The 23,255-nt window shown below is 33.2% G+C and overlaps 1 long non-coding RNA gene across 5 annotated transcripts in view; it reads left to right on the forward strand.

Annotated features, from left to right (window-relative positions):
• Positions 1-23,255, forward strand: part of LOC118183387 (uncharacterized) — a 332,908-nt gene that overhangs the window by 249,593 nt on the left and 60,060 nt on the right. The gene's annotated exons all lie outside the window — the stretch shown is intronic.

Below are 23,255 nucleotides of genomic sequence, written 5' to 3' on the forward strand. Positions count from 1 at the left end.
CGATTTCCTATTTTTTAAAACTTTGACGAATTTTTGATTAACAAACTCAAGGATTTCAAAGCGAGCAATGGAAACGTTGTGCAGAAAAAACATTTTTATCTCCAGCGCGTGAGTCTCTGTATCGGAAATTCTAAAGATATGCTCGTTTTAAAACTATTTTGCGATATTGCTGTTGCACCGGATCTTATGGTTTAAGTGCGAGGAACATGATATTTAATAAAGAAAGGTAACACACAAAATGTTAAAAAACGCCCCTTTGGACGTAATTTAAAATCTGAAACATTTCAGTTTTTTTTTTTTTTTTTTTTTTATTGGAGCATAAGCATGACGAAGAATTGCTATCGCAAACCAAATAACCTATTTTCAGTTAGACTTCGCATGCGCCTTTGATAAAAGTGTTCAGTGCACAGTTAAGTGACCACATCCTATAGCTATATTTAATTCTGCTAACTTTTTTAAGAGCTGATTTATTAGTTGTTGATTGTGAAATAAAATTTGAAAGTTTTGAAATTTGTTTAAAAAAACTTTTAAGCAGAGAAATTTTCCAATTTATTTCCCGCTTTTTGGTCTTGATACCAAAAACGCTTCTTCCCCCCCCCCCAATATCCTCATCTCCCACCAGTGGATAGTAACGTCAATGTTGGGAAAATATGGTGCAACTGAAAGAAATCACATAAAATAGTTGCAGATGAAAGTTGGTTCGTTGTTTTTCCTCTCTGTTTTTAAATCTCAAAAGGAAAGTAATTTGAAATCGGATCACGCAATTTGATTCAACTTATATTTTAAAGTGAGCCTACGAGTATCGATTTCACTTCCGTATCGATAGGCTGCCGCCCCCTCGCCCTACAACCGATGGACCATAAAAGTAAAAAGTGAAGCGTAAAGATAGAAAATGAATTTACCAAAAGTTATCTACAAACATTGTTACTTTTCAACTAAAGTGCCTTGAAGATTCAGGCGTCTGTCATACAGATGGAGGAGCTTTTCGATCCCGTCTTCGAAGAATGTTGCCACCAGTGACGTGAAATGGTCCTGAACGTTGTTTTGAAGCTCTTTACTTATCTGAAATCTTCGGCTTCTTAGCTAGCTCTTCAGTTCGGGGAAGAAATGAGAATCAGTCATCTTAAATCAGAGCTACTTGTTGGTTGACCAATTAAATTGTCCCATTTTAAACTGCTCCTGGAGCTGTTGAGTTATAGCAATGCTGTGAGAGCCCAGTAATTTTCGTATCTTCTCTGGATTGAAAAACTAGCTAAAAGGCTAAAGATTCCAGACCAAGTTTTAAAATAATATACAGGTCCATCTAACATCACTGGAGGCAGAGTTCTTCGAAGACGAGAATCACAAAGCTTGTCCACCGATGTGAGAAATTTCTGAATCCTCACAGCGATATTTTGGAAAAGTAATCGTGCTTGTGCATAACTTTGGATCAAAAATGCATTTTGTTGTTTACTATTGTCCTTTTGAATGGTTTATCAGAGCTAAAAAAAAAAAAAAAAAAAAAAAAAAAAAAAAAAAAAAAACCGACCTTCTTAAATTATTTCATTGCAAGTAGGTGCATCCTTAAAACGTTTAGAATACTAAAAACTGCGGTAAAGGGGACTGCTATGAAAATAATATGCCGTAACTCGACTATGCTTTCTTTTACGGAGTGCAGTTATTCTTATTCATGCTTTCTTCATATCAACAATACGGAAATAAGAAATAATTTAATAAAGAAAAAAAAAAAAAGAGTCTTTCATCAAAGAATGCCGCTACGGTATCGTTACCGTATTTTCTGGAACACAGCCCTGTTTATATCTACTTTCTTCTTATTATTATCACTGGTTTATTTCAAAAATTTTACCTACCAACGCAACCTATCGTGAGAGAAACTTTACAATAATTACGTGTGTTCCAATAACCGTCTTGCAACAGGAAGCAGAGCTTTCAGCATACGTTATCGGACACTTTGCGGCAAAGATCAAAGGAGTGTTTCCGACATTTGTGCCCGGCCCTCACCTGTGCTGCTATTTTCTCAGGGGATATTTCTCCGTCATTTACTTCTTTGTGGGGTTGTTTTTTAATCTTGGCAAGGATTAGCATGCGGCTCTGAAAATAGCAGGCTTCGCAGAAGCTATCACTTTAAATTTCTTTTTCTTTGGAACGATTAAATTAAAATCTACTGAGGTGGCATTATTGGAATGAGAACAAGTGTTGCTCATTTAAATCTCTTTCCTTACCCACGGACGATTTATGTTCATTAAGAGTATTTCTCAGAACTATTTATATTTAAAGCTTATCTATCCAAATTTCTTGTTCAGAAGAGCTCCTCTTTATGCACTTCTTTATAAATACTGAAAGAAAATTAAAAATATTTGAAATAGAAAAGATGAATGCACATTTAGTTTCACCCAAGATTTATTAAACATCTCAAAACCTTTTTGACTGTTTCCGAAATTTCGTTTTCTATTCGTACATCCGGTTGCAAATTTCGTTCGCATATGATTCATTAAAATAAATGCACACCTACCCAATCATGGAGCTAGAAGGAGCTGAGGAAATAGACCACTCCGGACGGCAGATTTTTAGGGGCGGCATTTTTCGCCTGAAACATTGTTTTATATTGGTTAGTCATGTGCATTTTCCAGACAGATAAAGAACGATAAAATTCACAATTGCCATACGGAATTAAATTGAGAAAAAATGGTAGTTTTATCCCAAATAAAGTATTTAAAGAAATTACCCTGAGACTTCAACAATCACATAACCTTTACATAACTTTTTTATTCCATCGATACGTTTGAGTTATAATTACGAATGCGAACTAAATTATGATCAAGGTGAATTAAAAAGGAAAATGCCTTATCAAAAGAGAAGTATTTTAGAGTTTTATTTCCACTATCGCTAGGCAAAAAAATCTGATGCGTACACCACATGACTTCCTTGTACGGAATATTAAATTATACGCATTTTTTTCTTGCATTTCAATTTAACTTATTGGATTGAATTAAATCTACTTCGCCGACAGCGCCTAAACCACAATAGAATAAATGCATTCTTTAAAATTCACTCTATTTGTTTACCATAGTGACATTCTGGAGCTAGGTTCACTTAACAGTATTATATTTCGTTCATATTATAACTCAGAATGCACAAAATTTATATCATTTAAAGAATAAAATTATCTAATCGTTGCCACATGTTCTATTCAAATACTATAATAAAGCTAGAATGATGTATAAAAGAAATTAAGCAAACAAAACAAAAAAGAAACAGTTTTTCACAGACGATTGAGTATTTCTCATTCAATTAATTCAGTTCTCACTTCGCGACAAGGCAAAAATGCATAAAAACTCAAAATATCTGTATTAAAAATTACGAAGTATATCTTAAACACTTATTTCCTCTAAAAATTCCAGAAAGGATTAAGCATTATTTAATTCGCATTAATAAATGAAGACGTTATTTTTGTTATTGCGAAGCTACGTTTCTCTAGATTGGCAACAAATCCACTACTCTGCTGTTTCAAATGTAAACAAGCAACGGCCGCCATCAAAAAAAAAAAAATTATTAGGCTTAGAAGCACTTAAACAACTTTAATTGTTGATAATTCTAAAAATATTGCATACAGATTTACTAAAGTCATAAAAACCTTAACCGGAATATAAGAACAACATAATTCAATCATTTTTAAAGCAAAAAATGTACAATTTACAAACATATATGAGTAAAGAACCTGTGATGAGCCTGGTAAAAGAGTGGATATATATATAAATATATTTATATACGTTTGGCGCGGCCGATTGCAACCAAAATACGAGGTGCACATCTACATGTTATAGTAGTCCTATATACAAAATTTCAACGTTCTGAGGCTACTCGTTTTTGAGTTATGCGAAATACGTACATAAGTACGTACATACGTTCGTACAGGTCATACGAAAAATTCTCTTCAGAATTCATTTTAAAGCAGTTTTATAATTTTTTTTTTTTTTTTTTTTTTTGAAAAGAGTATTTTATTCTGTCCTTACGTACAGATATCAAGCAAAAACATCGTTAAATTGCATTCGAAACGGTCAAAATGGATATTTTCGTTGAAATATGCTGCCTGAAACTTTTCGCGATTACAATACTTCCCTTTTACTTCGTACAAGGAAGTAAAAAGGAACAGGAACATGGTCCTTCGTATTTTAGACTGAACTGCGGAAATTCAAATCTCGAGAACAAAGTTTTCCGAAAACTGTAACAATATTGCATAACTTTTGTAAGTGTTGCTAGTTGTGAGAGAGGTTAAGTGAAGTAAAAAATATTTAAGAACAATAAATGATTTTTGTATTTTGTGCGGTTACTATTATTTTCCATTAACGAGATACTTATAATTTCAGCCTTTACTAGCACTTCTCCTTTGCGTTTCCTCACCATAAGGCGAATTAGTTAGACACTATTTAAGCTGAGGTTTTTGGACTGTAAGACAGAGCATGTTTCTGCCTCTCAAGGCCACGTTACAAGGTTTCGCCAGCTCTGATAAAATTGAAATTATTCGACTCTGCATTATGGCTACCGTTATATAAACTATTATATATATTTAGTTTCTGAACCAACTTAAAGCCCTATTAAATGACTACCCTATTAAAGCTAATAGGGTAGTATTTGACTAGTAAGTTAAGTTTTGATTTGAATTTGACTGTCATTTTAAGCTACATCACCACGAGTAGTGGCTATTCTTGTCAAGCGCGAGAAGTGGGTTTTACGTTCATGGTCATTAAAATAAACATGTTTATTTTAAAACTTTTCAAGACACGTTTAGTTCTTTTCAGCACAGCGATAATTCCCTTAATGTCCACTAGGCGTTGATGCTTGTGTATGTTCCCAAAGAAAGTCAAACTTTATAATTTAGGAAATCTTTCTGTACTGTCTATATAACAGCTAATGAAGAAATCAGGTAGACATCATGTATATTTTTGTAAACAAACAAAAAAAAAAAAAAAAAATATGTTTAGATAGTTTTAAAATGTTAAAATTAAAAATTTTCTTCAAAAGTAAAAATAGTGAAATCTTATTTACCTACACACCATTTTGGCACTTTTTAAGGGCTATTAGTCTAGAAACGGCATTTTGCATTGAATCACTAAAAGCATTGCATCGCTTTCAGATTGTTGCCACCAAATATTATCTCCCTGTGTTAAATTTAAATAAATTGAATTATGAAGAATCTCCATGAATGTATGTATATTTCTCGTATTATGAAAAAACAAAGGTACCTAGAGCCATCCAATTTTGAATAACGTTGTCCTCCACCCGAATATCAGCACCTGGAAGCCCGAATGTTTTATTTCGAATTTATCTTATTAGCTATTTCGTATTTTGTCAAACTTTAATGAATTTTTGATTAACAAACTCAACGATTTCAAAGCGAGCAATGGCAACAGTGTCCGGGGAAAAAACATTTTTATCTTCAGCGCGCAAGGCTTTCTATCTGAAATTATAAAGATATGCTGTTTTCAAATAATTTTAGCCCAAGGAGACATTAGCCCTAATGCATTCGAAACGTGTATGTGTGTGTAAATGAAGAAAAGCGCTCCTTTGGGCGTAATATAAAATCTGAAAGCTTTTAATTTTAATTTATTTGTTTGCATATCATTAAGGGAGGAAAATTCAGGGAGCCCCCCCAACCGACAAAATCAGAAACCGCTCCGGGCGGCTAAAGTTCTAACTATGTCACTGCAGCTACGGCTAATAGAGCAAATACCCATGTGGCATTAATTTTCGGTAAAATAATATCTTAAGAAAATTTTTCTCTACCATATAATTTTTCAATTTGAGGAGCAGAATTTAAATCTAAGGTTATATGCCCTTAACTTCATATATTAGTTATTCAGTTGTAAATACTTAGCGTAAAATGTATTCAGTGCGAAATTACATCTTAAGTTTCGAATTTTTTTAAATCTTATGATTTTTTTACATTCTCTAATTCTTTAAAAAAATTTTTAAGTTTTCGAAATTTTAATCGTAAATTCATCAAAGTGCTAGAGTTTAAACTTTAATTTTCGGATTGCATTTATTTTAACTTGTTATCCTTTATCTTTAAATTTATTATTCTTTCTCTATATCAAAAACTAAGAACTCCTTGCACGCTTAGGAATTCATTACTTTTCAACCAAATCACCTCTCAGCTTCTATGCATAGGCTGATCATAGTGACGTAGGCAAGGGAGCGTATAAGAAGCGGTCCGTCCCGAGCGGAATACTTTTAGCGGCGGCCATTTTTATGTGAAATATATTAATGGGTTAATTATATATGGACGTTGGGAACCGAAATAATGATTGAGATTTATTGGATTACTACAAAGCTGACGACTTTTATCTGCCTAAGGAGAGGTATTTTACGTAAATTAACTAGTTATTATAATTTAGCTATAGTTTCTCCTTTGCATTTTCCACACCAGAATGCAAATTAATTTTCTGTATTTAAACTCAGGATGTTGAATGGTTAGATTAGCTTGCTATGCAGACGATACGGTGGTAACCGTGAGCTCTATCCAGTTCAATAATGCCATCTCCAAATTCCAATTCAGATATTGAGGACTGCTGCAGAAAATGGAGAATCCTACAAATAGCTCAACATCTAAGCCCCTATTCATAAGGAGGCTCAAGGTTCGGATTATATCATCAAACAGCACCTACTTACTCTGGGAAATTGTGAACCGTGTAAATAATGTCAGTTATCTGGGGATTATCATTAACCAAAGGCTCTCATGGACTTGTCATACTAAGCAAGTCATAGGAAAAGCACCAACCATCTTTTTGTACTCCTTGAAAATTTCTCCGGATCGTCTCTCAGCAAAATGAGAATGATATAAGCATGCACTACAATGCCAATTTTATGCTACGCATCGACAGCCTGGGCGTCAGCCTCAAAGGCAGACTTCTAGAAGTACAGAATAATATTCTGAGAAGAATTGTAAATGCATATCACCTTGTTAGAAACCTGATCCATGACGCTTGAAAATCTACCCTATAGTGGACTACATTACTAAATAAGCGTTTCTTCAAAACTGGACTTAGCTGTGATACAGCAAATTTTGCAGAAGCTCTTAGTTACCAAGTCATTCCAGAAGATAATCTGATCAGATCGTTTGCTACTCACGTGCTTAGAGATCACATCTTCGTAACCTAGCTTTGACTGGTAACGTTTATTTGCTTTCTTGCGCGGCGTGACTTTTGTCCTCGCTTTTCATTAGCTAGGCACACATGCAGAAAAGGAGGCAATGACGCACTTCTTTGACCGTTCTTGGAGTTTCACCTGATAGTTCATCAAAGTATGTGCCTTCAGTGGATTGATTTTCTTATCTAGTTTATTAAGGCCTCTTCTGGGGCCACATAAGAAACTTAATAATCAGTATCAGTAATGTTTAGATTAGAGCTTCAGGCAGTGTTGTCTAGCTGCTGTTTACTCCTGCCACCTCTGCTTAAGGTTATATTTCGGCTTTAGCATCTTGCTAGTGAACGCTTTGAAATAATCTGTAACTATCTGAGCCAATTTAAGTAATTTATCTTATGTGCAGTTTTACATTATGTTATCTACGCTTGAATTTAGTTTTCTGGATATGCTGATTTTAATATCCACAAGTATTGGTGTAGAGTCATTAGGATTTTTTCAACGCAGGAGACATGAAAAATGTGCAATGCCCTTGCTGAGACTCGAATCTGGACCTCTTGAATATGCGCCGAGTGTGTTAAATGCTACACCACGAAGGCATGCTGGAAGGAGGGGGGAAATACCTTATATAATTCCCCGTTTTAAAGGGCGGCTAGGGATTAGAGGACCCAGTCGCCAAATACTGGTGTTCAGGAATCATCATCCACTACATTTTAGTTCGGGCGCTATTGTAGAATCATTAAGATTTTTTTCTGCTAGAAGTAGGGAGAAAATACCTTATTAGGATGCTCATAATAGTAGGCTAAAGTTGTTCAGGAATTTTGCGGGCACCCTGCACGCCATCGTCAAAAGGTACCAAATGATTACTGGCACTGTTTCAGCAGGTACTAGTTAATATATTATTGTAATAATCAGTCCTTTTATTTCTGACAAATAATTTTAAATGCATTTTAGTGAAAGATGCTACATACTTCAAAACTAATGTATGATCAGAAGCTAACAATAATAACAGTTAATGGAAGGAGCTTACCCTCAGATTGTCAACATCTTTATGCATATCATCTATTAGATGACTGCCATCACATTGTGAGATCACGTCATCCTAAGAATACTGAGAAATACTTTGAAGGAAACGAGCTGAATGACCCAACCGAACCATTTTGCTTTGTAAGGAGTTAATTTCTCCATTAAATTATCAATAGCAATATTTGAAGGAGCACATACAAAACCTGCAAATGAGGAAATGAAACACTGAAAACAGAAAGGAGCAAAAATAAACACAAAAAAAGTCGTATTTTGATTTAAAATTTAAATTTAAGGGAGACCGGAAACTAATGTCGTTTCTTTTCATTAAATTCAAGCAAATAAATTTTTATTAAGTTTTTATTTTTAATCAATGATGTAATCACCCTTGTTACCAACAATATTTTGCTGCCTAGTGGCAACAACCTTTTGCCATCTTTTGTCATCTAATCAATTGATTCTGAGGTCTATTAGATAGGGTGCCTCCTCCTGAGCAGCTAAACACTCTCCTGAAGAAGAAAAATTCTTTACTTTTTCAGGAGCAAAAAAAAGACTTCTTCAGAAGCAAAAGAAAGTCTGATCGCCTTCGAAATCGATGGAGTTTTATTCAAAATTTGCACCAATCCAATCCAATCCAATTGCTGCTTTTAATGCGCAATTTAAAAGTATGCAGTATTCCTCTTGTAACACTTGCGCTTTTACAGAAAATAATTTCGGAAACTCGTGTAACCCGCCAGTACAATTTCATTTTAGCACATTAAAGAATCCGCATAAGACCTCTTATAATATTTTATCGCAGTGTGTTTTATGTATTTTATATATTATATATATGTATGTATGTTTTGAAAACTATTTGTGATCATGAATTATAAAATAAATGTTTGCGCCGCAGACTGCTGCAAGAACCAATGACAGAAATGAACTCAAAGAGGGTAATCTGTCTCTTGCATGGATTGGACTCTTTGCAAATGGTATGGGTGCAAACCATTTTCATGCAATACTCTCCAAATTCAAAATTCAAAATGTTTTTTGAAAATTTTATTGATTTTACTAAAAAATACCAATTTTAAAAACAAATTAAAAAACAGATGCGAATTTCATCTGGATTGAACCTAAATTTCAAACTGTGAAAAAAGGGATCAAATAAGTTCAGTAAAAAAAGGAGATATTAATAAATATATACCAAATTCAATTAACACTGAGAAACTAAAATTTTGAGAGCTAATTTCTTAAAACTGTTCGCGCGATTTTTACAAAACTTGATACTTAAGCCTAATTTTAATCGTAGAATTAAAAAAAAAAAAAAAAAAATATGACATTTCAGAGAAATTCGGATTTTGTGTCAGAATACATATGTTGGAATAATGCGATACATAAATCTAATATTTATCCTAAGTCGAGCTTTCGAGACATGAAAAATGCATGTCAAATTTTGTCAATCGGCCCAGTAGAACGGGAGATATAACACTTGCCCACCTTTTTTTGTGCTAGGTGTATCTAGTATTTATTATGTACTATACGTGATGGAACAGTACTTACGAATAAGTAATAAATAAGTTATGTACTATGCTATCATATGTACTACATAATAAGAAAGTGTTAGTTTAAACACACAGGAAAAAAATAAACTACGGAAATACAGCATTCTCCCCCATTGAAACTCTTTTGAAATTGAGTCATGCCCGTTACTTGCTGAACAGCTACACTGCGGGGGAAAAGAGGGGGAGGGCATTTCTATATCTCCCGTTCTATTGCGCCGCTTGACGAAATTCAAATTGCGTTTTCTATGTCTCGAAAGTGCGACTTAGTGTATGTATTAGATTTATATAGAGCTTTGTTCTAATAGAGGCATTTTGACACAAAATCGAACTTTTTCTGAAACAACATACCCCGACTCAATTATGCCTAAATATTAAATTTTGTAAAATTTGGTGCGAAACTTAAGGAGAAATTCAAAAATTTATCTTGGCGTATTTTTTTCAGTTTGAACCAAGAATAATTCACTTGGCCAACTTCTTAATTTATGGCAACCTATTTTCCTTTCCCTTTTTACATTGTGCATGCGGGGGGGGGGGGGAATTCACTTCGTTCCTACTTTCAAATAATTTTAACAAAGTGTGTAAACCACATTAGATGTTATCATCGCTTTCAACAAATATGCCAAATTTCAAAACGCGCCAATATATAAATTCACGTATATCTTCGGAAATTTTGAATAAAAAGCTCTAATTTTCTGCAAGTATGCTTAGAAATACATTTACTTTACGAAGATGGTAAAAATTTTAGAGGTTATTATTCTAAGTTTTTTTTGAAAAATTTATTAAAATTATTTAAAAATAAATCATAAAAAATGCGTGAATTTTATTTCGAATGAACCTCATTTTCGAAATGTGAAATGAAGAATCCAATAAGTTTAATAAAAAAAGAGATATTAATAAATGTATACCAAATTCAATTCACATTGAGGAGCTAAAATTTTGAGAACTAATTGTTTAAAAACTACTTGTGCGAATTTTACACAACTTGGCAATTTGGCATAATTTGAGTCTTAGAATGGAAATACGGAAAAAACATTGGCGTGTCATTTCAGAAAAAATCCGATTTTGTGCCAAAATACCTATATTAGAACAATGCTACATATAAATATAATACATATCCTAAGTCGCGCGTTCGAGGCATGAAAAACGCAATTTGAATTTCATCAATCGGCCTAGTAGAACGGGAGATATATGAACCGTTTTCACTTTTTCCCCTTCCCTACCCCCCCGCTATGTACCTTCTGCTCCAAGTTTTAATTGGTAGATTGTATAAATTATATTACTGAAATTTTGGAAGGATTTTTTAGTTTAATGTTTGAGAACTTTTTCATTATGTGTCACTAATGAGCTTTGTCGTTTCTAGGCGTAACTAACTATCGAGAAATTTTATTTCAGTCCAAACTACGTCTCAAAGTAAGAAAACAACTTTTAAAAGGAAGTATATTACTTTGGAGATGAAAATTACAAATTTCGAATGGCTTGTTAAAAGGAGAAAAGACCTCGGACATTACAAAAATTCTGAATTTAAACGATGCCAAAGTGAGAACCATTAAAATATTATGTTTTTAAAAGTTTCTAGAACCCATCCCTCTTTTTTTAGTATTGGCTGCGAGTCTCGTATAACACGGTTTCGCACAACACTGTAATTTCGTATTTTCTAGGAACCTATATGCGTGTTACAAGATGGATAGCTGTAGCTAGATTTTGTCTAGATATTTTTCAAAGATTGAGTCGGCTGCTTAAGAAACGCAGTCGAGATGAAACATCGTTTGCACGCAGAGTAAAATTAGTTAAAGGTGCCAAAAAAACCAGCTAAATCGTAAACCAGCCTGTCTAAAAGTGTCGGTACTTCGTGATTTCATCTGTAAAAGGTGACGTGGTAAGTTAATTTTTAAAAGGCCTGCAACAGAGTTACAGCATATTGCATCATCGCTTTTAAGTGATTTTACTTGCTCTAATCTTACTCTCCTATTCAACTCAGGATCGTGAAGAGTTTATTTCAGCAACTTCTGTAAGAATTACTGTTTTACCATAAATAAGTTAGTGACTTCGGTCATTCAGCACCATCTTCAGACTTGGTGTATCGGAATCGGATAGCATCAATGTTTTCTTCGCATTATTTTTAACGACGATTACTTCGACGGATCCAGAGTTCTTCGACGTAGTCGAATGAATAAGACGATTCATCATTTCCCAGTGTGTACTCTGCTCAAAAACCGTGCCGCTTCGTCCATTGGTTTCATCTTTTCCCTTTCATCCTCTTATCGAAAAGTCACTTCTTGAGAAGACAGTGGATATATTTTTATCAATTAAAACGATTTAGGAGAGTGGGTTTGTGAGGATTTCACCTGGCTTGGCTTCTATTCGATTCCTAATGCTAATTAATCATTTTCTTTCCGCTATATATTTCAGTGTTTTTTTTATCCCAAAGGGCGTTAGCCCAGAAGAGCTATTAATTTCTTTTTGGCATTTTTTGTTGAAAACTTTAAATGTCGGTTCACTTTTCAAACTGTTGCCACCAAATATTACAGCCCTGCATTATATTTAAAGAAATTAAATAACGAAGAATCTGCATAAATCTATGTATATTTGTCGTATTGTGATAAAACGACTATACCTAAGGCCATCAAATTTTGATAACGCACGTTTCCACCCGAATATGGGCATTGGGAACCCCAAATTTGTAATTTGTAATTTGTTTTAATATCAGTTTCATGTTTTGTAAAATTTTAACGAATTTTTTATTAACAAACTCCACGATTTCAAAGCGAGCAATGGCAACACTGTTACGAGTGGGGAAGAATTTTTATCTCCAGCGAGGAAGACTTTGTATCGGAAATTCTAAAGATATACTCATTTTAAAATTATTTTGCGATATTGCTGTTGAACTGAATTTTATGGTTGAAGTGCGAAGAACGTGATATTTAATAAATAAAGGTAACCCACAAAACGCTAAAAAAACGGCTCCTTTGGCGTAATGTAACATCGAAAAGCTTCCAGTTTTTTTAAGTTTTTTTTTTTCTTATTTTTTTTTTTTTTTATTTGGTTGTGTTTTATTTCTTTTAAAATTTTTCTAGCGTACATGATCTACCTTCGAATATTAGCCCTAAATGATATCGTTTGGTTTAAATAAATTTAAATATCGATGAAATTTTGATCACATTTTAAACATACATGCAAAAAAATATTAAGAGGCAAATTTAAAATATGACATATGATTGAAAATTGAGTTGCATTTTATGCTTATGCATCGTTCTAAAGTTACTTCCTAGTAATTGGCAATTTGATTATATTACGATGTGTAGAAAGTAGGTGTAGATGTAGGCACTTTCCACGTAATGCTCACGCTTTAATTATTCGTGACATAAAATTGTAAATAAATTTTGTAAAAAAAAAAGTTATTTAATTTCTTGTTCCCGTGAATTTATATGATCCCCTTCCAGTTCATCAATTAATTATTAATTTTAAATAAAGAGTATTTTATAAATTAATTTTTTTATCTATCCTTGACCATAGCCGTCTATTAATTTAATTGTTTTATTATTTCGGTAAATTTTTAAGGTATTTTATTAGCCTAAAACACATCAGTTCCAAATGGGACATTAATCTAAAAACGGCAGTTTGTGTTGAATCGCTATGAAAGTCTGAATCACTTCTCAGACTTTTATCACCAAATATTATTGTCGTCTGTTATATTTAAAGAAATTAAATAATGAAGAATCTGCATGAATGTATGTATGCTTCTCGCACTGTGATAAAACGACGGTACCTAGAGCCAGGAAATTTTCAATAATGTACGTTTCCGCCCATGCTTCTGGAAGCCCTAATTTGGAATTTGTTTTATTGTTGATTTCATATATTGTAACACTTTAACGAATGTTTGATTAACAAACTCAACGATTTCAAAGCGAGCAATGGAAATACTGTAAGGAAAAAAAAAAAAAAATCTTTCCGTCTCCAGCGCGCGAGTGTGCGTATCAGAAATTCTAAAGATATGCTCATTTTAAAATTATTTTGCTACATTACTATTAAACTGAATTTTATGGTTGAAGTGCGAAGAACGTGATATTTAATAAAATAAAGGTAACACACAAAATGTTAAAAAAACGCCCTTTTGGACGTAATTTAAAATCTGAAGCCTTTCCGAATTTCTTTTTTTATATTTTCCCCCTAATTAAAATGCTATGAAAGTACTTATATGTTTCTTGCTATATTAAATTAGTTAAACTTCACTGCTGTTTTGAAGTATACTTTTTCTCATCGTTTAATGTTATCAAAATAGCCGTGGGCAAACGTGATCACGATTAAGCGGCCCCCAAAGTGGTTGCGATCTAATTTTACCATTTTTCGATTAAAAGAAACAACAAATTTTTACCTTTCGTGGAAAATTTCCAAAGAACGATCCCGTTGGAAAAAATACGTATTATCCTTCTAAATTGGACATTTTCAAAAGTGCACCTTGCTTTTGAAGTAATAAGACTTGTCGTTCAACGAAACCAGTTTAATTTCAAGAAACTGTGTCCTTTCCTTGCATTATTTTAACTTACCCATTGTCAAACTTGTATTCTGAACTTATTTTTAACTGATATGTGTCTCGCGTTCAAGGTCTTTATTCAGCACTCAAAGGTCACATTTTCCTAAACGATTTTTTTTTTAACAAGCCATGATGAGAAGTTTTTTTGTCTTCACTAGTTTCCCGGAAATCGATTTTTTCCGTCGCGCTCATTGCCTATAAACGAAGACGATGTAGGAAAATATCTACAGAAAACCTCAAATACTTTTTCTGATTGAAGGAAAATGTTTCGCCATTTCAAATAGACAGGAAATTGCTGTCAGTGCTTACTCTATTCCATAATTATTGAAACTAAATGAAATTTCATGTAACATCTCGTTGGTTTTTAAAAAAGATTTATTAAAAAGGAGATTTATTTATTTAAATTTCTAACAGTTGCCGTTGTCGAAAGATTCTTTGCTAGTATGTAGAAACACATTAGCACAAACACAGAAGGAATTTAAAAAAAAAAAATAGAATTTAAAACTGTAGATGAAACTTTATTTAAAACTGTAGATAAACTGTAGATTTTAACTGTAGATGAAAATTAAAAATGCGCAAAAGAGGAAAATATATTAAAAACGCTAAAAATATTGGCTAATCTTTGGAACATGGTAACAGGTAGTATTGCGACATTTTGGTAAGGCGATAAAGGTTACTAGCTAGGACTTTAGCAATAATCTGAGAAGTACACAGTTCCAGTCCTTTTTACCGACTTCAAAGGTTCACAAAATTTTCTTGCATTTTCGTGCAAATTTTTCTAATTTATGAGCAAAATTATTTACATGTTTCATATATAAATTTGTCCTGTAAAAACAAATTTCTGTGCACGTTTGTTCTACTACTTTCCAGAAAATTCCGATCGTGATTTTAGCTAATAAGCACTTAGAAACAATTTCGCACCTAATCTTCGTCATGATTAAGCACTTTTGTTCCATAAAAGTTCTAGCATAAGCGTAATTCGGCTAGCAAATTGCTGGAAAAAGTGCTGAGTAAAAAAACAAACAAACAAGCAAAAAATCTTTACTTCGTGAAAACAAAACGGCGTCCAAAAAAAAAAAAAAAAAAAAAACTAGCAGGTTGCTGTAGCAGAGTTGGTCGCCAAATTTTCGGCAAAAAATCGCCAAGTTACCATAATCCGAAGATTTACCACAAAATATTCAGTTAGGATCAGAAGCTGTTCAAAATGGTCAATCAGTTAAGGCTTTAGTATCATTCAAAAATGTTTAGAGCTACAGATAGACAGTTTAATATCTGTCGTAACGTTACATTGTATTCATCTAGTTAGATCTAAATTAGAACTAATTATTCTAATTTAGATCTTTACGTGCACTTCTCCTTTCCGTTTCCCTACCATAATGCAAATGACGCTTAGAATATTTAAGCCGTAGTTGTTGAATCGTAAGACAGAGTGTGTTTCATTCTCTTCAGATCAAGTTATTAGGTTTCGCTAACTCAGGTAAGATTTGCATCATAATTGCCGACATTTAAATCGTTACGCCAGAGAAGGTTTGAGTCAACTTCGTTAAATCAGTTGCGCAGACTTTGGCTACAATATTTTAAAATTAGAAATTTACTGTTACCTTAAGTTATGTCTCCACCTTAAGTCACACTTTACTGTTACCTTAAATCATAGTGGTTAGCTGATCCTGTTAAGCAGGAAACGTGCATTTTTATTTTCAGGTCTGATTTAATAAAAAGGTTATCTTTTAACTTTTTCAAGACTTTGTCATTACTTTCAAACGCAGCGATAATTCGCTCCAGGTCTATTAGGAATTTCTATAGCAGTTTATGTTAGTAAAGCATATCAAACTCTCTAATATTTTGCATCCAAAACTTTGATATCACAACCCCTACAATGGGAATTAGGAAGAAGTCTAAATCTGCATAACTAACTTCTTAATCAATCCTGTCTCGGCTTGAAAGGAAAGCTACAAAAGCATGTTCTGCTGTTCTGCTGAGAAACAAGGAATTTTATCAAATGTTTGTTCCCAATAATTTTTCTTTGAATGGCCTAATTTATTTAGTTTTATCATTTTTATTGATTGTGTTTCTTATAAGCCTCATTATATGTAGTAGAAATTAATATTGGTTTGTTACCGTGAAAAACCGAAACCTGGAGAATGTTGTCATACTACGGTGAATGCCAACTTTCATATAGCCGCTTGGTATATGTCCGAAGCATTTGCTAAATATCCTAATTTCTCACATACACCTGCAAATCTCGATATTCTCCATGCATTGAAGGTGAATGTTGAATAAATATACTTTTGTTACGTTTTTAATCCATACTGTTGCGAAATGCCCAACTGCGGTACTTCACCGCAAAGCTGGTTTAGGGTTGCCAGAATTGACTCAAAATCGTCCATTTGGCGATATTTGGCGACAAAATTGTCAATATGCCATAGACGGAGCGAGAACATTCTAGAACGCATTCTTAGTGGTTTTCTCGGGAATATCCTCGAAGGTAGGTTAAAACTATATATACTCTGCCTGTCCTGGGAAGAGTAGTAGTATAGTAGAGTATCTTGTATTCAGTAGTGTAGTAGTGTGTCTTGAGTTCAGAGATTAGCTTGAGATCGATTACCGAGTCGGGAGCAGTTCTATAATGCTTTGCTGTGAAGCTATCTTCACCGTTATAGCCTGAATGCTGTGTTGCTAATAGTGTCAGCGTTTTTATCGCAGTTTTTCGATGACTGTAAATTCGTCTTTGGAATTGTCCTGTGTAACAGTGCTTACTGGCAAATAAATTGTGTTTTGATTTTTCATCAAGTGTTATCATCAATTACTCTAAATCCACAAATCCGTAGAAAGCAACAGTACTTTATTGTTAAATCATATTATAATATATGTTAAAATAAGACGAAGCTTAAGTAACAGCACATGCAAATAAACTGGCGAACTTAAAACTAACATTTTAAATGAGAAAAGTATATAACACCAATAATAGACTTACTTAGTTATGTGATTGACGTTATACAATCTTATTTATAACAACCTAAATTGTTACAACGCTTTGAAATGCACAAGAGCTCCTTGCTTTTACAAAGGCTCACTGTCTTCTCGGCTTCTCGTTTCGACATTCACCACAGCATATCTGTGCGTGTCGACATACACTGGTGAAGATCCGAATGTATAAGAATATAATGAAATATTCGGTTTTTCACTGACGTATTTGGTGACTTTCATCGGGGAATGTTGACATTCTCCAATTTCTCTCTTTCACTGTAACAGATACGAATATCGATGTATTTGTATTGTTTAATCGACGTACACTTATGTTGCTTAGATCCCTTGGACCGATTCCGATATCGATATAAGTATCTTTTCCAACAAGATGGTTAATGGCGACTGCCCAATCTCTGTCCTTATGTGTGTTAAAAAACCAGAGTCTGGTTTGAGATGTAAAGTGGTGGGCCTCCTCGTTGTGAAGCCAAACTCCATCCAACGCAAAGTCCATCAGAATCGTAGCATCCATTTATATCATATCATAACACTATGATATCAAAGGTCATAACACTATGACATTAAGTGACAATAGCAACGCCTTCGCCGGGAATCAAACCACGGACCTCTCAATTACGCGCTGAGCTTGCAGACCACTACACCACGAAGGCACGCCAAGAAGAAGGGAGAAATACCTTATTAAGAGCTAAATCATTAAATAACCCTAAAATAAATTTTGTTCAAAAAAAGGATACGTCATCAAATTCGGTATGTTTACAGATCCATTTAATTTATATGCTTTATTCTTGAGAAAATAATATTTGTTAAAAAATGATACTTTATCAAAATCAATATGTTTACAGATCCACCTACTTTATATACTTTGTTCTTGAGAAAGTAATCCTTTAAAAAATAAAAAAAGACACTTTATTAAATTCGATATGTCTAGAGATACATTTAATTGGTATGTTTTGTTCTTGAGAAAATAATCCTTGTTGAATAAAGGATATTTTATCAAATTCGATACTTTTATAGATCCATTTAATTAACATGCTATATTCTTGCGAAGGTAATCCTATAAGAGGTAAAGTTGCGAAATTTTCACACCCATAAATTAGCAGTTAATCTCATATAGATGTATCAACAACTGATGTAGAAAGCCTTGTCGGTTATCTAGGTTCAGATTTCGTTTTCTCGAATTTAAGAATATTCTGCAATTCCGGGAAATATTTTCTAATCGGACAAAATCGAAAACAACATTTTATTTGTTTATTTGCGTGCTCGTAATTATTCCAGAAATATTAGGGTTTGAATTCCGAATCTTGCATATGATTATTACCATTACCAAAAATGTAAAAAAAAAGGTTTTCGAATAAAATTATTTGATAACATGCAGTTTCATTATGCTGGCAAAACTGGCAAATGTAGTTTTACATTTCTTTTTGTCAATTTTCACAAAAGACATGAAACATTGAGTAAATTTTACACCGAGTTTGTTGAGTTTTTCGCAGTATTTGACGACTGTAATTGTTTCCTCAAATGAACAGAACCTCGAATAAAATGGCTATCTGTAATGAAAGCTTTCAATATGGGAAAAATTATTCTTTTCTGGAATTTCATCTGCTCGTTTTCAACTCTTTTTTTCAATGCATGTTCTCGTATAAAATGAATTTTCATCACCTACAATGGTACAATCTCTAAATATCAATTTTGCGTAGCGTTTAAGCAATTCCAGTTAATTCCAGTCCAATTCGGCATGGTCCAGTTATTAAAGATCATTGTAAGATAGTGCACCTTTGAGCCTTTCTAGAAAATTGCTAGAAAATTCCTAATTCCATACAGATATTAAATATTTGATTAATATATGTTAGTATTAAATCAAATAAAAATATTTTTTTTACAGTATTTAGGCTACAGTAACATACAATAACATCAGATTTGTGATAAAATTAGCTGTAAGTCGTTTTGTATCCATATGTAAACTGAACCCATATTTCAATAGTAAGGAATTTGCTAAAAATCTCGACATTTTTATTATTATTTATTTCCGAATTCCCCCCCCCCCTTTTTTTTTTTTTTTTTCTAATTTTACTGTCCGTAAATCGAGAGGAGAAAATTATGATACTGACTTTTAAGTTCCGAAGGACACGATGATAATAAAAACATAACAAATGAAAAGTAGCCAAGTGTAACTACAGGTAATTATCACAAAATGATTTTTTAGAAGAAACCTACATTCCAATAGAAATACGTTTCATGTTTGCCTTGCCGCGAAGTGAGAACTGAATTAATTGAATAAGAAATATATCTCTAATGAAATTCGAGAAAATAACTTTAAATGAAATGCACCAAAAAATGTGTATAATTTAGTACGCCGTAAAAGGAGGTCATGTTGTAAAGACGTCTGATTTTTTAACTAAGCGATTTTATTAACTGTGCAATTTTTGGAATTAAGTGACGATTTTAAAGTTCATGCCAGTCATTAATTTAATGCCCAGGTATACAGGAAGAAGAGACAAAAAAAAATGACCATTTTAATTCGTTCCTTGCTTTCAGCAATTAAAAGGAAAAAATCTTAATCTTTACTAATCCTACGATTTAAAAATTAAGAAATACGGATTAACACAGATTAAGCGAAGCAAATCTCTCATTAGAGCGTATCGGAAAGCCTTCAACTAAAATTAATTTTGAAGTATTTCAAAATCCATTAGAAAAACTACCGAACAAGGGGGAAAAAAAAAAGAACAAAAGGAAAATTACTCAGGAAACAACCATGAAATGATGAATTTTCGTTGTGACAGGTAATTGGGAAAACGAAAATTAAACAAGAGTTTGAGGGATAAAGAACTTTTTTAATCTTCTTTTTCTAATAGTTGGAATGTTCATTTTGTTTTTTGGAGGTACACTAACGTTTAGCTCGATTTATCTCACAATATGGCACTTTCTGGTTTACGAGGATGAATTAGACCGGGACTCGCAAATGAAACGCAAATTCGGAACTTCTACAAACACATCTGTCACAACATAGATTCGAAGCTATTTTATGTAACGTGACAGCTGTTGATTAGTTGACCGTCAAATGAAAAGGGAATCAGATTAAATAAAAGGGATTTGTGTACAGCACATAACCTCGAAGCTGAAATTAAAATGTAGAGCAAACTAAAATGTAAAAATTCGTAATAGTATTTCCCTTCGGTTTTGAGAACTCGGAACTTCTCCTTCCTTTCCTTACAGGATGGATCAAATGATCCAATAGGAAACATCCTGTAAGGATGTACAGGATGTTTCCTATTGGATGGACCAAAAAAGAAAGCATACTTGTGAACGATAAAATTTCTTACTAGGGATTACGCCTGACAACCAACTGTAACTTGTGGCCAATCCTTGAATAGACGTGTAAATGACTTATCGCTATGTCTAACATGAAATAGAACTTAAGAAAGGTGAAAAGGAACTTTCACTCATAACTCAATTTAACAGAGGCACTTCTTGTGCTTACAAATTAGCCAGCATTAATGCGTAACTCAAAAATAAGGAATTCAAATTTAAAGCTAAGTTAAATCTTTAGTTAACCCAAAGGCTATACGAGAATAAATAACACGCTAGTTAACTCACACCTATACCGGCGTGAAAAGCTGTACTGGCAAGAATAATGCAACTTGGAAGACAGACTGCTGTCAAAGAACTGCATCTAGTAACGTGGACTTCAGCAGGCAGAATACGCTCTGATTAAACAGTTTTAAACTTCGCTTTAAATACAGGGTGTTTCATATTGAATGGGACAAAAGAATAGCATAACACAGATTCTGTAATTAATTTATTTAGCCGAAACCAGTAAATTCTGAAACTGAAATTATACAAGCTTTATATGACAACAGCTACAAATTATCGAGTTACGAAACCGCCGCAAGAGGCACTATTAATCAAACTAGCGCCATTCATGTAGAAGGAATCTGTGTTTTGCTCCACCATATTGCCAAGAAAACGTACGCCAGTACCTGAAAGATAGTCTACTCCATCGCTAGATTGGCCGTCCTGTGTCAAACGATATGCCATTGCTTTTTTTTTTTTTTTTTTTTTTTTTTTTTGCCTCGGAGATCTCCAGATCTAAGTCCTTGTGATATATTCATATGGGTTAAAGACAAAATTTTTCGTGCTTCCTTTGCCCAGGACTTCCACCAAATGAAGCAGCGGATAACTGCAGTGATCGAATCATTAACAAAGGATGTTCTACCGCGTGTGGCAGGAACATGGATAGATACATATTTGGTGTGTCACCGCAGGGGTACACGCAGAACATGTATAGAAACTTGGAAACTATTTCACTGTAAATTTCATTTATCAAAATAAAATAATTACAGCGTTCACGGGTGTGCTTTCTTTTATCTTATTCAACATGAAATGCCTTGTATAACTGAAATGAACTGAAATATAATCCCCCAAAGATCTTAGAAGGATGAATAAAATAAAATGGAGAACATCTAAGAGTGGGTATTTTTTCTCTCACGTGAGTGTGTATGAACAGATCCTTTAGTATGCTGATGTTCGACTGGATATTCATAATCTCCAGCTCTTGCCGAGTATTAGCATCAAGATAATCCGTCTGATTCATGGATATGTACTGGACATTCATTGTATAACTAATTTATAAATTTTGTACTGAATAATCTCGCTCAAGATGCGTCTGAGGAAAATAAAATGGTAAATGAAATAACATTAAACGGATAATTTTTACACATACTAGACAGGAATGGGAAAGTGTGCAACCGGGTATAAATTAGGCTTGCAACTTTTCTATTAACATGGATAATTGTGTACGTTCTTCTAAGAATTCCTTGCGTATTTTTAATTAACTAATTTTATGGTTCAAAATTTGAGAGGAGAAGATAATGGGAGTCATTTAATTTTTGAAGAACACATTTATACAAAAAAATTAAACTACTGATAATTATCACAGGATAACTATGGATAAACTACCGAGATAACTATCGCAGGATTATTTAAAAAGAAAAACTACATTCCATTGTGAATACATGTTAATGTTAACATTATCTTACGGATATTGAGTCAATATCTTATGTTAACTGATCCGGATCAGTTACATTGTAAAATTCCAAGGGGCACTTCACATGAATGACTGTTGACCGCAGTTCTCAAGAGGGACATCGAAGGAACGAAGGGAGGCGAATAACAGAACCAAATTTAGAAAAATCCAACAAATCAAAGGCTACAGCGAACTGGAACGTAAATAAAAGGTAAAAGTAAAGTAAGGTGAAATCGTGTGTTTGGAAAGTTTCTTAAGTGTGAAAACATCTGCCTTGTCCAAGTAGCTTAACAAAGAATATACACAACATATATATGGCATTTCAAATAATAAATTCATGAGAAAATAAAATGAATGAAATGCTAATACAGAAGTGCAAATAAAAACGTAATACACCAGATAAAAATAAAAATAATCAGTTTACCAGTAAACTAGCCCTCAAAGGGAAAATCTATGCACAATATACAGCAAGGAAAATTATGAGAATATTTTAAATATTTTCAGAACCTAGGTTTGAAAAGCTAGGGCGAAGAATACGCGTGAAAATACAGTAAAGAGTCCAAAGGCAAATTGAGAACAACCGAACAGTTTTCGATGATCAAGTTTTCGAAAGTTGATTAATTAAATCAATGTTAGAAAAATGAAACAAAAGATCTATATTTCATCTTCAGAAGAAAAAGAGGGTTAAAAATAATAATAGACAATGAAGTCTCATTTCGTAAGCACATTAAAATTACAATTATCGTGGTACTATTAAAAGTGAAAAATAGAGTACTAGCTACATGGAATATAACAACCATATACACATACAAAAGCTAGTCATGTTTAAAGAATTAAAGTCCGAAACTATGCATGAATCTTAAAGAGTCGAAGAGAGAGAAAAATAGTTTATATATATGGTAGTTATGTATCTGGATGCATGTGTATTAAAAGCAGAAACATTAGTAAAATTTTCTGCTGATCGTCGAATGCCAAAATTTGCAAATTGTTAAGAGTATCAGTGAAGACTGTA

This window comes from Stegodyphus dumicola, chromosome 3 (assembly GCF_044657685.1).
Source record: "Stegodyphus dumicola isolate Sdum_Otavi_A_Nest chromosome 3, ASM4465768v1".
Taxonomy (NCBI): Eukaryota; Metazoa; Arthropoda; class Arachnida; order Araneae; family Eresidae; genus Stegodyphus; species Stegodyphus dumicola.